Raw genomic sequence first — 18,551 nt, 5'->3', positions numbered from 1 at the left:
AAGCAATAAAACTGCAACAAAAATGAATGAAATGAACAAAAAAAAAAATTTTTTTTTTAATAATGGGTCAAAATTATTTCTCGAGCACCTTAGACGGTCATTTGCTTTGGATATAATTTAAACAAAAAAAAATTGAAAAAAATATTTTTTTTTTAATGATTTTTTTCTGATCGAAAATATTTTTTTTGATTGAAGCAACTTTTCTGGGGGATTGAATGATTTTAGGGCTGTCAAACAATTAAAATTTTAAATCAAGTTAATTACAGCTTAAAAATTAATTAATCGTAATTAATCGCATTTCAAACGATCTCTAAAACAAAGACATATTTTTCTGTAAATTATTGTTGGAATGGAAAGATAAAACACAAGATGGATATATACATTCAACATACGGTACATAAGTACTAGGGGTGTGACAAAATATCAAAATGGTGATATATCGTGATACTTTGTATCCCAAAAGGTTATCGATATGCTCCTCCCAAGAATCGAGATATGGTTTTTAAAAAGTTGTCAATGTCTAAAAAAACAAATAAATATAATGGAACCAACATGTTGCTACCAAAATCTTCCACCATAATAGTGTCTCAGTTAACTCCAAGGCTGCATTGACGGTGCACGACGCCCAATCCTTTTAGACTGGGGGTTTTCAGGGCATTTACAGGTCACTTGCGGTTCATTTTAAGGCATTTATAGGTCATTTGCTGTCGAGTTTGAGGGGCCGTTTACATGGTGACTCTCCGAGAATACGTAAAATTTCAAATTTGCATTTATATGAACCCGGCTCCATTCGAACAATGTCGCAATTCCGCTTGAAAACGATGAAGCGTTAATGGCAGGCCCTAGGGGGCAGTGCAGATTTACAAGGCGACAGCGGATGATGCACTTTGACCCCAACAAGCTCCTCAGCCCGGGAAAAAATATGCCCGCCCACTAAAAGCAATGGCATTTTTCTTTTGTTCAAAAAGGCACAAAAATGGAAACATTCAAACTATTTAATTTAAAAATATTATCAAAACAGTAAATTAAAGCCGACATTCCACCATATTTGCTGTTTTTAATGTTTAGAAGCACCGTTGCGCACGTCACATGTAACGTGTAAGAGTGCTGACGTTATCGGCGCGGTCTCGCGCCGAGGTAGCTTTTGATATTTATGCGGAGCAAGCCCCCTTCAATCCCCCGCGATCGAATTCTTTTACTTTGGAGGCAGGATTCAGAATTTTTCTTCTTCGCCGACACCATATGAACGCGAGACGATTCGGCTACTCAGTCATTGCATCTTTGTGTCGCAGAGTCGCCATGTAAACTGCACCCCAGTCACTGCCTATTCGTTTGGGTGATAACCAGGTCACTTCCTGTTCTGTAACTCAAAATCAACAGGAAGAGACCCATAAAATACCCCAAAATCAACAGAAAGTAACTGAAGATCAACAGGTAAATGACCTTACATGGCCCAAAATTACCTCATTGCCTGGCATTGGCTGCCACTGATGGACATAGACGTTCATTCCGGGATGGCAGCGAATGAACTTTCGTTCATTCGCTGCCAGCCTCCCATTTCAAATGGATTGGACATCTACTAGTGATAATCTCATTCCAATTCACAGCAGAAGCTTGTCTGCTTATTAGTTGTTGGTCAGAAAATCATTCTAGGATATTCTACAAATGTATCGTTAATCGTTGTACCGCCATATCGTCAGATCATTGTTATCGTGAGCTTTGTATCGCAAATCGTATCGTATCGTGAGGTACCAAGAGGTTCCCACTCCTAATAAGTACTGTATTTGTTTATAATAACAATAAATCAAATTGATGGCATTAACATTATTAACATTCTGTTAAAGCGATCCATGGATAGAAAGACTTGTAGTTCTTAAAAGAAAAATGTTAGTACAAGTTATATAAATTTTACATTAAAACCCCTCTTAATGTTTTTGTTTTAATAAAATTTGTAAAATTTTCAATCAAAAAATAAACTAGTAGCCCGCCATTGTTGATGTCAATAATTACACAATGCTCATGGGTGCTTAAACCCATAAAATCTGTCGCACCCAATCGCCAGCAGAGGGCGACAAAACTCCAAAAAACAATTTTGATAATTTTGACAGCCCTAAATGATTTAGAAACAAATGTCCTCATCATTATATGGCCCAAACACAAAAAGGATTGCTTCAATCAAAGAAAACATTTTCAATGAAAAATTAAGTGTTCAAATGCAAATTTTTCAATCGCAAATATTTTTTCGCATTCAAAAACTTTTTCTATGATTGAAATTTTTCTTTTTTTTTTTTGATTGAAGTGATTTTCTTTTTTAAAATCTATATATTTTTTGAAGCAACTTATTTTTTGACTGAATAATAAAAACAAAAATGTCCTAGCCAAAATTTGGCCCAAAAACAAATCAACATTATTTCAAAAAAGTTGCTTCACAATAAAAAAAAACTTGCCTTCAATCAAAAAAACAAAAACAAAAAACAAACAAAACGCGCGTGCGTGTTTTGGGGGGGGGGGGGGGGGGGTCTCCGTGAAGTCATGCTAGTGCTGGGATGTAAACGTGTGTAACGTCAGTTATGTTACATTTATAGGCGCCTTTTCTCTGAATAAGTACACGTCCAAAAAGTTGTTAAAGTTAAAATTGGGATATCGTCTGACACAATATCTTGAAAAGTGCACCAAATGCGAAAAAAAGTTATATGGGTGAGTAAAATGATGTGTTTTACTTAAACAATAAGGTGTCAAATGATAAAAAAGTGATATGAGTGAGTTAAATGTTGTTTTACTTCAAAAATAAGGTGCAAAATGCAAAGGAAAAAAAATACTTTTTCCAATTTAAGTGGAGATGTCACAAAAAGTGACGTATTCTGAATCACTTGGGAGTTACAAATTTGATGTCCCCCCAAATTTGATTTGATTTTTTTTTTTTTTAACCTTTTTGTGCAGGTTTAGTGATGAAATGCAGCCATTTCCACCTGCTCGTAATCTAAAGAGCTCTCTAAGACAGTATAACAGAGTTTTGGTTTGTTCTATGTGATTTTGTGCAGGCACTTCAATCATCAAAGTGAACACACTATATTGTATGTGTGATGTCTTACCATCCTAATTGAATGTATTTGTGTTTTTATTTTAAATGCAGGATTCAGACTCTTCCGATGACTTTGTCCAAGTTCCTTTTGGGGTTCTGCAAGTCATACCGGAGGACATGCCACTAACGCCATGCAGCATTACGATCATCCTTGAAGGGAACCTTGTTATGGATGAGGTTCCCACAATGTCGAAAGCAATTTGTCTTGTTTTTGCTTTAATTTTTGCACTGCATCTTGAATACCCCAAAACTATGAAAAACATTTTTGAGTTCATTCAGAAGGTTTTGTTGAACCTGGGACACCAAAAGCTAAGCCCAAAACTGCAAACATTAAAGAATGCACTTTTGGCCTAGGCCTAGTGTTTGCAGCTTGCAGCTCTATGCCGTAGATGTTGTGGCAAGGAATATGTGTAATGGGAAATGTTGTGTTCTGAATGTTAGTTTTTATTTATCAGTTTGTATTTTTATTTTTACAGACTAAATGTTGCCAAGCCTTTTTGTTGCGACGCCTGTTTGTTGCTGTGTTGTCATATTGTTTGGAAATACTGAAGTAAAAAAAACAAAACAAAAAAAACATGTTCATAATGCAATTTTGTGAATTCTTATTTAAAAGTTGGCGAAACTAGATATGTTTCGGAAACTGCAATTTCTGGAGAAATTACTCTGGACTTTGCTGTGTGAAGATGAAGATCTTAACCCCGCCCACGTTGGTTTATGGACATTTCAGAGACCATATTTGGCCAGTTCCTGCTGATTTCTGGAACATGTCATGGTCATATTATGTCACTTCCTGTTGATTTGGGGACATTTGGGGGACATGTCCTGGTCCTATCAGGTCACTTCCTGTTGATTGGGGGGACATGTCACGGTAACATCAGGTCATGTGGGGACATTTGGGTGGCGTGTCCTGGTCATATCAGGTCATTTGGGGACATTTAGGGGGCGTGACCTGGTCATTTTGGGACATTTAAGGGGCGTGACCTGGACATATCAGGTCATTTGGGGGACATGTCCTATTTATATTTGGTAATTTCCTGTTGATTTGGGGACATTTGCTTTTTTTCCCCATTGAAAATGAATGCCACACAATTTAAGTACTGCCCACTTACTTTGGCATAGTATATTAAGCAGTGTTGTTAATCTTACTGAAAAAAAGTAATTAATTATAGTTACAAATTACTTCTCCCAAAAAGTAATTGCGTTAGTAACTCAATTACCTCAATGTAAGAGTAATTAGTTACTTGGCAAAGTAATTGGTGACAATTACCTTTTTTTTCCCCTCAAAAAAAACAAAAAAAACAACAACAAAAAAACATTGGCCACACTATGTGAAGTTTCTTTACCCTAATTTACCCTTTACCCTGAATCAACTGTTAAAAGTTGTTAAAATTGCTCCTATTATTGCATTAGTTCCCTTCTCTCTACTTTCGACATATGAAAGTTTTAAAACTGTTTCATCATTTAAAGATAGATTCAAGTCAAGATTTTGCCGATTTAGAAGTATTTTAGATAAAAAGTTACTTAGGTTCACTAGGAAGGTTCTCTACAACAGAGCCGTCCTAAAAAGTCTACTGCTTTAAGATGGCGTCTGTCTGCTAACTCATTTAGTGCCATGTCTGTCATTTTGCATCTAGTTATATCTATGTACAGTATATGTGACATCTACCATGTCTACCATATCTACCATAACATGCGGGCGTAGTTTGTAGGCTATCGGCTACAACATGTATTATTGGAGCTACCTAGCATCGCGTTTGCTCGGCGTCACAACTTTCTTGCCTCCTCCCTACTCCTGCTCTGCTCTGTCTTCTCGGTGAGTCCGTCTCCCTCAGACTTTTCGACCAATATAGTAACGCATAGTAACGCATGGCTTTCCGTCCTCAGTAACGGTAACGGCGTTGCCAAGATGAGAAAAGTAATTAATTAGATTACCCACTACTGAAAAAAAATAACGCCGTTAGTAACGCCGTTATATTGTAACGCCGTTATTAACAACACTGATATTAAGTTATTGTTACTTATCTTTATTGAGTTCATGTCAACTTTATTGAAGTGGATTACACTAAGATACCTCAAGTAAAGTAATACAAATTTCAAGTAAAGCCCACTTGATTTGGCACAATATATTAAAGTTCATTCGACTCAAAGTAATTGCGTTGTAACAACTTGATATGAATTTAACTTTACTAAGATACATTAAGTTCTCACAACTTAAAAAAAAAGTACCACTCACTTAAATTTGATAATTCCACACTACTTAACACAATAAGTTTGTTTACTTACTTTTCCCAAGGTAATCGGTTTCCTCAATTTATTTAAGTAAACTTAACTTGTTAGAATTTACAGTGTGTACTTGCTTTTATTTGTACCTGCCAGCACCTGCTTTTCCTCAGTAATTATTTTCTTTTGGTAAATGTACACTTTATGCCTAATATATACATAACACAATAAAACAGAATCGTAGGGAACTCAAAATGTTGACTGGACAGTTATGGACTATAGAAGCCATCATATATTAACTGGGTATTTCCTAACACAATGTTAATGTGACACAAAAATAATTATTACTGAATGAACGAAACATAAAAAGTACTTCTCAACAGGGATACAATATACTGGCTATCGGGGTGGCCAACAAATGGCCACCTCCTGGTAGCGCCACTGAATGGTGGGCCAAAAATTGAGGCCCCTTGGCATTATTTTGCTTAGGGCCCCCAAATGGCCTGGGCCGGCCCTGTCCCTAACAATGTTGAGACAAAACCATTTGGCATTTTTCATTTAACAACATACCTGAATAGAGACTGAAAGCAGTTGTGTGTAACCCCTTGAAATAAGGTTCTTGTATAAATACTACGTTTCATTTTTTGAGTTTGGTTACACATTTTGCATGTAAAACGTTTGAATAGGAATTGCTTAACTTGTTCAAGTGGTTTATGAAGTCTTACTGAAATCATTCAGGCATTTTTCATTTAACCACGTTAAGTTACTTAAAGCAGTTGTGTGAAACCACTTGAAATAAGGCTCTTATCCATGTTTCATAATGCAGTATATTAATCAAACTTGACTTACCTCGTATGTGATGCACCACAGGAAGAGGATGACAAAGAAGAATAAAATGATGAGAATATGCTTCCGAAATCTAACGAGTTTGGCGATCTTGACTGTCATCGTGCTGACACTTGACAACCTGCCGCTGCTACTGCGGTGAACTGAGCCGCGTTTTGTTCAAGCCAGCCGCACTTTGTTTTCTGTTGCGTTTCCCTTTCAGGTATTACCGCACAGTGATAGACGGCGTAGGTGTGATGTATAGGTTGTGTATACAAAAACACACGCGACATGTCACGTAAAAAATTGGCCTGATGGTAAAATCGTTCGCCTCTCACATGTGACAACGCGGGTTCGAGTCCCGCTTGAGACTTATGTGTATTTATAGTTTTCTCAATAATAAAAATGAATGATGGATGCCTGACTAATAAAAACTCTGTTAAAACAAAAAAATTTAAATCAAGCACGCATTTTGTGTCAAGTTTATTGACAGATCGTAATCAATTTGTGCTAGGATTTACAGAAACAGATGGAAAATGTGTAGCTGTCTTAATTAAAAAAAAAATAAAAAATCCACAAACAGCAAGGACAGTACTACGAATTTACACTGATAATGGACAAAAGGTGACCTATCAGCTATTTAAATTTTAATCAAGTCACTCAATCAAAAAATTATGAAAAATTTGAAAAACTTAAATACAGATAAATTGGAAAACTAAGAGGTGTGCCTTGATCTCCTTGTAAAAAACCTCCACCCTGCACTGGTTTTTGGTCAAAAAGTCAAATGGCCAAGGAGCTATTGAATTTTGAAGCTAGTTTACAAATAAAAAAAAAACATTAAAAACCTGTAACTAAAAAAAATGGAAAACTAAGAGGTGCGCCTTCATCTCCGAGTAAAGTACTTCCACCCTGCACTGGTTTGGGGTCAAAAGGTCAAATGGCCGAGGAGCTATTGAAGTTTGAAATTTGTCAGTCAATTTAAAAAATCATGAAAAAAAAAAAAAAAGATAAATTGGAAAACTAAGAGGTGTGCCTTGATCTTCAAGTAAAGTACTTCAACCCTGCACTGGTTTGGGGTCAAAAGGTCAAATGGGCTAGGAGATATTGAAGTTTGAAGCTAGTCAAAAAAATGAAAGAAAAATCATTAAAAATTTATAAATAGATAAAATAGAAAACTAAGAGGTGTGCCCTGATCTTCAAGTAAAGTACTTCAACCCTGCACTGGTTTGGGGTCAAAAGGTCAAATGGGCTAGTAGCTATTGAAGTTGGAATCTAGTAAAAAAAATTAAAAAAAATCATGAAAAAATTTATAAATAGATAAATTGGAAAACTAAGAGGTGTGCCCTGATCTCCAAGTAAAGTACTTCAACCCTACACTGGTCTAGGGTCAAAAGGTCAAATGGGCCAGGAGCTACTGAAATTTGAAGCTAGTCAAAAAACTAAAAATTCATCAAAAATTTATAAATAGATAAATTGGAAAACTAAGAGGTGTGACCCGATCTCCAAGTAAAGTACTATGTTTTTGCATATAGACCAAATGCACCACACCTACGCCGTCTATCACTGTGCGGTAATACCTGAAAGGGAAACGCAACAGAAAACAAAGTGCGGCTGGCTTGAACAAAACGCGGCTCAGTTCACCGCAGTCCGCTGCTGTAGTCGTTTTTTTCGCCGTTGACAATACCTAGTCACAAGGTATCATGTATCCGATTGGCTCAACCAGGAAGCAACCTCGCCGATTGGGGAGAGATAGTGTGTAAACGCCGCAAAATAAGGGGGGGCGGCATCTCAAAAAAAAAAAAAAATCTTTTGACTTTTAAAGTTCTATGATGAACGGCAAGCTGTTAATGTGTATCTCAATCACACTCAGATAATAAAACGTACAACACTACCTATTGCGTGAGTGGCGCCACCAGTGGGTGGCCACGGCCACCCCTATAGGACCTACCCACCGACGTCACAAAATCACGTGCTCGCTGTATGGTTCCGCCCCCTTGTCCGTCATTTTGTGTCTGTATTATCAATGGTCTCAATTGATCGAGCAATTTATAATGCATTTCATGGAAGACCCGGTGCTTTTGGATGCCGTAAACTCACTTGATGCGTTGCATAAAAGGCGTTATGTGGAAAAGCTTCAGTTTATCCATTCGCCAGATCCATATTTGATGCCTAAATCGATGTTTTTCGACCCGCTGTCTCCGCCGTATTTGCCTGACATCTGCTAGCTACCCTGATATGTACAACTATCTTGTCCACACAAAATCAGCCTATTCTCACGAAAGTTTGAAAAACTTTAAGAGCTTGGAGGCTTATAAATACTTCGTTGCTGGTTGGGTGAAACAGGTCCTCGTCCACGAAAGTTCGGCAGGAATCTATCCTGTGCTCGGGAAGGTGAGTTACGAAATTTTCAATTCAAAATCTTTTGTTCTTGCTAACATCCACTGTCAAGTCTAATGTATTTCATGTCATTTGTCAATGGAGCTAGGGCTTTTAATGTTTATATGGTTTAGCGATAGCACTCTCACTACATACATATATAATATGTAATAAATATGAAGTGCGATAGCACTACTCCAGATTGTCCCTAGTTGAATTTATTTTTTGGCTTTTGACCTCAATAGTGAAATTGTAAATTAATTGTATGACAACTGTCTTATTATCCCCTTATAATTATATATTTTCAGGTAGTTCATTCACAACGTCTGAGTGTATGTTGTCGGCGATTAGCCTAGCAATGATCTTAATTGTGGTTGTCAGCCCAAAACCCTCTAAATATATATTAAATGCATCTTGCCAGATATAAAATGAGTACTACATAATCTGTGGTAGTCGTTTGGAGCCCAGTTTTCTCGTCAAATTGCAGCAGTCAATCTCGGTCTCCTCTCCGGGTCTCTCGGAATACGGTAAAACTTCAAGTCTCTCCGTTTATCTTCTCTGTTTTTGCGACCGACCGCCACACACGACTTCACCATTTTGATTATTAATGTTAACGAGCAGAAAAACACGCCATAATAGGAGGAATTTACAAAGCGCTAATGCATTAACATGACGAGTATACGGACAACATGGCGCGGGGGCGTGGCTGTGACGTCACGTGAGTAGGGTCTATACATATGAAACCAAAACGCTCACATAAACAGCACCTCAGAGTCATATAAAATATATAATGTCTCCTGTAGGTCAGCAGTGCCAAGCAGCTCCCCAAAAATCAACGTACAACAAATTATACATCTAAACATTTTGAAATTTTGGTTCCAGTAAGAGGAGTTGCCACATACAGTCAGTCTTATATGTCACTCATGAAGTAAAACCTATATGTATATATTTTTTATTTAGTCTGTGTATGTGTGAAAATAATTTCATAAATGGCATTATAATAAAGTGGTAGATTGTGCAATGTTATTTATTCTGATAATGACACGTGCGTATGTCGCCGGTGTTGCATGGATCTGGGCCGCGCGACGCAATCCGTACCCAGGACAGAACTCGAACTCACTCGCACGACGTGTCCAGCACAGTAGGCGGACGCTGTTGAGAGAAATATTTTGTATTCATAAATGTGTCCTCAGTTGATGTTGAAATAATGTTCCTATTGCTTGTTATTATTGACATATTATCCTTTCGCCACAAGATGGCAGGATGGGACTTAATTGTCTAAAGTGATGCTTTTATTACTTCTTTTTGCTTGACTTTGATTACTTTGATTTATGGGATTGCCTGTGAAGGCAGCAATGAGAGAGGATCCAGAGGCGTAGCAAGGGTCCCAGGGGGCCCCAGGCAACAAGCAACATGGGGCCCTTTGAGCATGTGCAAGTAAGGGGGACAGTTGGACTTGGAGCAATAGCATATTTAATAAAAGTATAATAACGCCTCAGTCTCATAGAGTGCTTTTTAGGACACTCAAAGTGCCCTAATGTCTACTACATTAGGACATAAAACTGCAGTAACATAGTACACTCACCGCTGTCTTGCTTCCTTTTCTCTTCTGCTTTTTTTTCCTTTCTTTTTTCATTTTCAGACAGATAACTTCTCTTCATTTTGCCAATTAAAAAAAGGCCCGATCGCCGCCCACTCTCACTCTGAGTCACGTGACACACATACATATTTGCGCAGTAAAATGAACACGAAGGTGGGGGGGGGCATCGAGTGCACGCTGCGTGCGGTCATCTTGGCCATAAAAGTGGCGAAAACTAAGCACTTTACACTCATATGGATGTACAACATCATTTTAAGATGCTAAACTAACACCTTCCCTCTTAAAGCAAATGTGCAATGCGAATATAATGTAAAGAACGCTCTCCTCGACGCAGCGAGAACGAGTGGGATCAACCAGCCAACGTAACAGGAAAAACACGAAACGGTCGCGCTGATAACGGCTCTAACTTATCATAAGAAGTTTATGGCATGAAGAGGAAATACTTACATTCATTCATGGACGCACAGATTAATCCTCTAACAGGTGGGGTGGCCGTCCTCTGCTCGAAATGCGCACCTTACACTTACGCCTATTCTCTTTCTCAGAATATGCAGCGCTTGTGACTTAGGACAATAACAGGACTGGTTGCTATGGGAACGTACGCAGCGGCATACCGCGTACGCAAGGAACCTTGCTAAAAGGAGTATTAACATTGCTGATAAAATCGTTTAGGATTATTTTAGATTCATATATGTTATACTTTTCTTATAGAGTATTCAACGAGGAATACGATAGACCCCTTAATAGACTTTCTTGGAAAAATCACAATTTCTTTAAGTAGTCACAAGAATAATGAGGTGGCCTGTGAAAACCAACATAAAATATTACAGCACGGACTTTTCATAAAGTTCTTGGTGAATCACTCTTTGCAAATACATGCAGTGTTAAAACTGTTTGGACTTGCTTAAACATGTATGCTAATTGGGACTGAAAACAGAATTGTTAGATAATCTGCCAAATGATTCCATGGTATTGAATCACTCCCAATACTTGTAGCTATGACAGTGCGGTGAAGCTGAATGTGCTAAATCTGTTGGCCCTCTGGGGGCCCCTGCTGGCTGGGGGCCCTGGGCAATTGCCTGCGTATGCCTAATGGGACGCTATGCCTGTGTATCATGTATCCGCATGTCGATGGAATTTAAACACGCCAAGTTTTGGCTGAAAGACAACTTATTCTCCGTCAATTCTTCCTACGAATGCAACGTTGAGCTGCAACCACCTCAACAGATGCTCTGACCACCAAGCCAGGAGCCCGGGCTACCCACTTTACCTGCCAGGGCACCCCTCATGAGGAAAGGAAGGTTTCGAGACAACGGACTTGCGTGAACCCGTTACACGTAATCAGAGAGAACAGGAACATGAAAAAGGTTACTGATGATGTTTGTGCAATTTGGACATTGATGTAGCGACAGGATGGTGGGGATTTTCATTGTTTTATTATTATTTTTATCCACAGAGAGAAAGTCCTCTGTCTTGCTGGCTTCATCCTAGTATCAACGATACTCAGGGGTGAAAGTGGTTAGAATTTATTGCTGGAACTCCCTGGCGTGAAGGTCACCACGGAGCCAGAAAAAATTTATTTTTTATTAATTTTTTTGCTGGATAGGGGTCAAAACTACTGAAATGCAAAGAAAACTGTTTTGGTCAGTTATTTCTATAACACATACAAAAACTGATTTTCATTCAAAATTGTATTTTTTCAATGATTTGCAAAATAAAAGTTAACACAAACAGCTATAACCCCAACCTCCAGCTCCTAATTTTTATTTTCCCTCATTTCATCTCATACTAAATGCCAAATCTCAATTTTAACCACTTAAGAACATAGGATGTATATTAAAATTGAAGATAATGTAAGCATTAAAAAAAAAAAGAAAGAAAAAAAAAAGATATAAGTAACATACATTCAGAAAAATAAGTACAAATGATATACTATGCAGAGTGAAATGGAATATATTTCGATGATCGTGCAAACATTGACTTTTTTAAATCATAAGGAAATGAATAAGTAGCCTAACATAAATGAAGAAATATAAGTCCGAAGTGCACATTGACAGCTAAGATATTCTGAACCTCCCCATATGAGCAAATAAAACTAAATATGATAAATGAGCCACCTTAACTCTTTCCTTGCTCTTAAAGATTTGATCTATTTTCTGTTGCAATTTTTTGTTTGTTTGTTGCTGTTTCAGAAAACATGCACGTTTGAACCAATCAGAGCTAACTATGTATGGTGATCATATGTCAGCCAATTGAAAGGATAAATGAGCCCAGGCGTTTTGCTTGCATTCGCACATTGACATGACTCGTCATCGTCAGACTCGGATAACTGCAGCAGCTGGGGAAACCTCCAAGCCGTCCGTGGAATAAAATAAATAATAAATATCAGTGGAAACGGATTACGCTACACAAGCACTTTAGCGCTTTAATACTTGTGTATGTAAATCTGATGTTGGTAGATTGTTTTCTTCTTAGAGATGAAATGCATGTGTGGCAGCTTTGTATTTATTATTATTTTTTTACATAGCGTTTTGACAGATGCCGTCATATTTTTGGAATCAAAGCACCATATACCGGAACAGCGTTCCGGCCCAGAATCTTATACCGGAACTGCGTTCCTGACCGTTCCCGCCCACTTTCACCCCTGACTATACTGTATCCTTCTTTCAACTCACTTAAACTTTTTACTCTCCAAACCACCTCCAAATTAGCCAAACTCTCACCTGATCAAAACTCTCCTGCTAACGCCCACATTTTGAATGCAGGCAGAGGTGTTGATAGAAGGAAGCGAGCTGTCAAACCACGCAGCAAATCTAAAGCACTCCATGAAGCGATCACGTGGTATAGCTTGGCAGCGAGGCTTCGGACGTTATCATTTTCGGAACCTCCCCTTAATGAAGCGAGCCTCGGTACGCGCTTAGCAGAAAAGTCCCTTCATTACTCGACACACGCTTCGAAGACTCGGCGCACCTCGTGACATCACTAATAAATGAGAAAGCCCTAAAAGCCAGTTAGCTTGTTGCTGAACTTGTTGCTAAATCCAAAAGGTCCCACACTGTGGCAGGTACATTAATACTACCTGTCTGCAAAGCCATTCTCAGTGACATTCTCGGCCCAAATGTGATTAGAGACATTGCTAAAGTCCTCCTGTCTGATAATTCTGAGCTTTTCAAGCCTAACTGCTATAAGAAATAAAAACAGAGAGACTGAGAGCTGTTGAAGAAGATTCCTGCCAGGATTGTATTAATCTAAACAGACTTAAGTTTCACACTGAGTAAGTATAAATACTGTATTGGCCCGAATATAAGACGGCCCTGATTATAAGACTACCCCCTCTTTTTCAAGACTCAAGTTTGAAAAAAGACTTTTTGAACACCAAATTTTTATACAGAAAATAATTACAGTACATCCGAAACAAATGATTATAACAATATATTTGAGGGAAAAAGCATGTTATTTTGCCTCATTCAAATCTTAATATCTAAACATTTAAATATGTAAAGTGCAATCACATTCGTAAATGAATGGCTTCTGGTTTTTGAAATGTAAATAAACCAATCTATTGTGATAAAACAACAAAATTGCAATAACTGCATTAACCATCAAAGTGAAGTCTAACTGTAACTGTAGTCTTGAAACAAATCTGAATAAGGAAAAACATTGCAATAAAATAATGCAAACTGGTTAAACTTGAGACTAGCTGAGATCTGTTATGACAGAACATTGCTTCAATGATATCTGGCGCCATCTAGCGTCGTGAATGGGTATAACGTCTAGACTGCGAATATAAGACGACCCCCACTTTTTCAGTCTTATTTCAATTTAAAAAAACACCGTCTTATATTCGGGTCAATACGGTATATGCATCTTGCTTCTTCGGTCATCGGGTGGTTTTGGCTAAGCGAAGCAAACGACCATCTAAAGTGTTAGTCACATGATCTGTTTGAAAAATAATTTTGACTCATTTTAAAAATATCTTTTTCTGTTCATTTATTATTATTATTATTTTTTGTTTTATTGCTTTAAAACCTTTAAAGACAATATTTTACCGGAAAACAAAATTTTAAAATCATATATACGAAAGGCAATGACACTTTTCACCGCTAAGCCTGTCGCAATATGCAATAATTCCATTTATCGCTCGATAAATATATCCTATTGTTCAATATATACCGGCCGCGTCAGTGCTTCAGATTGACTGTGGACCATCTATGGCGCGCCGGTGTTGTTGACGTGTGGGCGCTCCCGTCAGGAGTGACATTTCACGCGGGGCGGCTATTTTTCAGCACAACGTTATTTACAACGTTATTTACAACGAAGTCTGCCAAAACATTCTTACCGACTTGGCTGCTACGAACAACCTCGCTTTGACAACAAACAGCTGCTTCAAACTCGTCCTGTTTATGAAAGTCGATTGTCATATGCTGGTGTTGTGTAGTAATGAGCAGACGTGACTTCAGCGGCGCTTGCTAACTTTTTTCATGCGCGCACACACTAGATATCATGAAATGGCAAACTAAATGTGATACGTCCCATGCCATTGGCTACGTGAGCCCAGAGTGATTATGGGACACGTAGCCCATATACTACATCGATGAATTCTAAACTGTCATGACTGAATGGAAGTTAAGAAGGCCAAATCAATCCATACCAGTGACTATAGAAAATGTTGCAAATATTGTTAATTCAGTACGTGACACAGATGGATTCGGACCACAAATAGGATGTCTTGCTCATGTAGTAAACTTAGCTGCTAAGAGAGCTGTAGCAATCAACAGTGTGCCCTGCCTCACTTTACAAACAGTAAAGATTGTTCTCAGCACTTTTATACAAATTTTTTCAGATCAGTAAGAAGTAAGCACATAAATATTATGCACTAAAATGCATGTTTATATGATGGCAATTTAATTTTTGCTCGTTAGCCCCCCCACCCAAAAAAACAACAAAAAAACGAAACAAAAAATATAATTGTTATTTTTTTTACACAGCATTAAATGTATTGAATCGGATCGAAAATCGTGTCCCCCGTATCAAAAATCGTACCGAACCATGACTTAACTGTATCGTTGCATCCCTATGGAACACCACTGCAGAAGCTATGATGGGAAAAGTTTTCATTTGCCTAAATGCTTAAGTTATTAAGTGCAATTAAAAAAAAAAAAAATTTAACACATTTTATTTATTCTGTGTTTCTGTGCGGTATCAATATTGTTGTTTTTTACTTAAGAGGCATGGTCTATTGTTTTTAGTTGTGATTTCTTAAAAAGTATTTTTGAATTTAAGAATTTAAATTAGTGTACTTGATCTATTAATATATACTGTATGCTCACTGTGTTATTGTAAATTGGTTAAAAAAAAATGTGGGGGGGGGGGGCGCAATAATATCGCATATCGCAATAATTTATGATAATAATTGTCGCACACTAAAATTTGTTATCGCGACAGGCCTAGGCATCCCCCGCCCCTTAAACTCCGCTTATGGCTGCAACATCTTATTGGTGAAACTGGCAGAGCCACTGTTGGCATCTCTGACAAAAAAGAAAAGATATAAATTCTAATATGCAGCATAAAAAGGAAAAATGTAACGACTAGTGTTGCCCAAAGTAGTGGAGTAAGAGTAGTGATTCTTCTTCACAAATCTACTCAAGTTAGATTAAAAAATATGGCTAAGTAAGACTCCTTAGAAGTACATTTTCCTAAAAAAGTTACTCAAGTAAATGTAACCACCTCTGCAGAGGAGGCCTATCTGGAACTGCTTTATGCAACATAATTGTATTTTCACTGTATCGTACTTGTATCCTTTTCGCGTGTACGTATCTAAATAAGGCAAGCAAATTATTAGGAACCCATCTACACTCTTGTTTTGGAAGTCATTCAGCTGTGCAGCTGTACCTAGTGTGGTGGCTTGCTGATTCGCTTACTCGGGGATTTATTATGATGGGTGGTTGGACAACACGCCTGTGCAAAATGTCATATTATAAGCGTATGTTCCTGTGTAAGTGTGTGTGTGTGTCACAGGACGACAGCTGACACAGGGAACAGGTGCGGCGATGAAGATTTGGTGCGTTTGGATCCCTTGTCTTTGAGTGTGTTGGGGTGTGTATGTGTCTGTGTGAGGACATGTGCATATGGCCACAGCAGGCACGCTCGACAATGGGCGCTTGTGTGGGCCATGTGGAGGAGTAAGTCATGGGGGGGACTGGGGAACTCAATACGCAAGGACACGGTTGGAGCTCTGGCTGCAGCTGTTTGTTCTTCTCTGCTTCTTCTGATGTACCAAATCATGGCAACCACTAGGCCTTTGCACCACCAAATGACCCTAATTGATCTGATTGTCTGTCGGTCTGATTATTTATGAAGGGTTTTCTCATAAAAGTTGAATACTGTTATTTCTAAGATCGGATAGGGTAATTTGAATACGAGTTTTCTGCTTTTATGATTCATTTTCTTGTAAAAATGTTGTTACAGTGGGGCAAATAAGTATTTAGTCAACCACCAATTGTGCAAGTTCTCCTACTTGAAAAGATAAGAGAGGCCTGTAATTGTCAACATGGGTAAACCTCAACCATGAGAGACAGAATGTGAAAAAAAAATCAGATTGTTTGATTTTTAAAGAATTTATTTCCAAATTTTAGTGGAAAATAAATATTTGGTCACCTACAAACAAGCAAGATTTCTGGCTGTCAAAGAGGTCTAACTTCTTCTAACGAGGTCTAACGAGGCTCCACTCGTTACCTGTATTAATGGCACCTGTTTTAACTCATTATCGGTATAAAAGACACCTGTCCACAATCTCAGTCAGTCACACTCCAAACTCCACTATGGCCAAGACCAAAGAGCTGTCGAAGGACACCAGAGACAAAATTGTAGACATGCACCAGACTGGGAAGACTGAATCTGCAATAGGTAAAACGCTTGGTGTAAAGAAATCAACTGTGGGAGCAATTATTAGAAAATGGAAGACTTACAAGACCACTGATAATCTCCCTCGATCTGGGGCTCCATGCAAGATCTCACCCCGTGGCGTCAAAATGATAACAAGAACGGTGAACAAAAATCCCAGAACCACACGGGGGGACCGTGGGTAACGACCTACAGAGAGCTGGGACCACAGTAACAAAGGCTACTGTCAGCGCCGCCAGGGACTCAAATCCTGCACTGCCAGACGTGTCCCCCTGCTGAAGAAAGATACGTCCACGCCCGTCTGCGGTTCGCTAGAGAGCATTTGGACGATCCAGAAGAGGACTGGGAGAATGTGTTAGGGTCAGATGAAACCAAAATAAAACGTTATGGTAGAAACACAGGTTCTCGTGTTTGGAGGCGAAAGAATACTGAATTGCATCCGAAGAACACCATACCAACTGTGAAGCAAGCAACTTCATGTTTTGGGATTGTTTTTCTGCAAAAGGGACCAGGACGACTGATCTGTGTAAAGGAAGCAATGAATGGGGCCATGTATGGAGAGATTTTGAGTGAAAATGTCCTTCCATCAGCAAGGGCATTGAAGATGAGACGTGGCTGGGTCTTTCAGCACGACAATGATCCCAAACACACACCCACCAACCTCGAAGTAAAGACACACAAACTGCAAATGCTTTCAGCATTGCTGCAGAGATTTAAGAGGTGGGGGGAGGGGGGGTCAGCCTGTCAGTGCTCAGACCGTATGCCCACTCTACATCAAATTGGTGTGCATGGCTGTCACCCCAGGAGGAAGCCTCTTCTGAAGATGGTACACAAGAAAGCCCGCCCGTCTCATCAGACCATAGGACCTGGTTCCAGTAATCCATGTGCTTTGTTGACATGTCTTCAGCAAACTGTTTGTGGGCTTTCTTGACAGCACTCCTGTAACGAGTCACATGACATTTTGGAGGGAAAATGACAAGCAGTACTCAATTTGGACATTTAGGGATGTACGTAGTTTCCATGCGGTGTACTCACTTTTGTTGCCAGGGGTTTGGATATTAATGGTTATATTTTGAGTTATTTTGAGGGGAAAATAAACAAACTCTATTATATAAGCTGCACACAGACTACTTTTCATTGTGTCAAAGTGTCATTTTGTCAGTGTTGTCCCATGAAAAGATATACTTAAATATCTGCAAAAATGCGAGGGGTGTACTCACTTTTGTGAACAAATAGTTTACTTGTCAAATTTGGTCGGTGCAGCTTATAGTCTTTCATGTATAATTTTGTGGGTGGCGGCCTAAAGTCAGGTGCGCCTTATAGTCCGAAAATTACGGTAAATTAATTTGATTATATAATAATACCAATACTACCACAAAGAATTGCTATTTTGATGATCATTTTACTACAGTCCCTGACAAGTCTTGTCTCTTATCCATTTTATAGAAACAATCGCAAATAATCTGACTTTTAATTATTCAGTTGGTTTCAGAAATGGCTAATATGAAAGAGAAGACCCTCCCAAATGATGTGGAATGTACAAAA

The 18,551-nt window shown here is 38.5% G+C and overlaps 1 pseudogene; it reads right to left on the bottom strand.

Annotated features, from left to right (window-relative positions):
• LOC130927013 (NXPE family member 3-like) overlaps positions 1 to 6,283 on the bottom strand; it is a 33,330-nt pseudogene extending 27,047 nt beyond the window's left edge.
• Positions 6,284 to 18,551: the final 12,268 nt, after the last annotated feature.

This window comes from Corythoichthys intestinalis, chromosome 12 (assembly GCF_030265065.1).
Source record: "Corythoichthys intestinalis isolate RoL2023-P3 chromosome 12, ASM3026506v1, whole genome shotgun sequence".
NCBI lineage: Eukaryota > Metazoa > Chordata > Actinopteri > Syngnathiformes > Syngnathidae > Corythoichthys > Corythoichthys intestinalis.
This window is presented reverse-complemented; position numbering and strand designations above follow the sequence as displayed.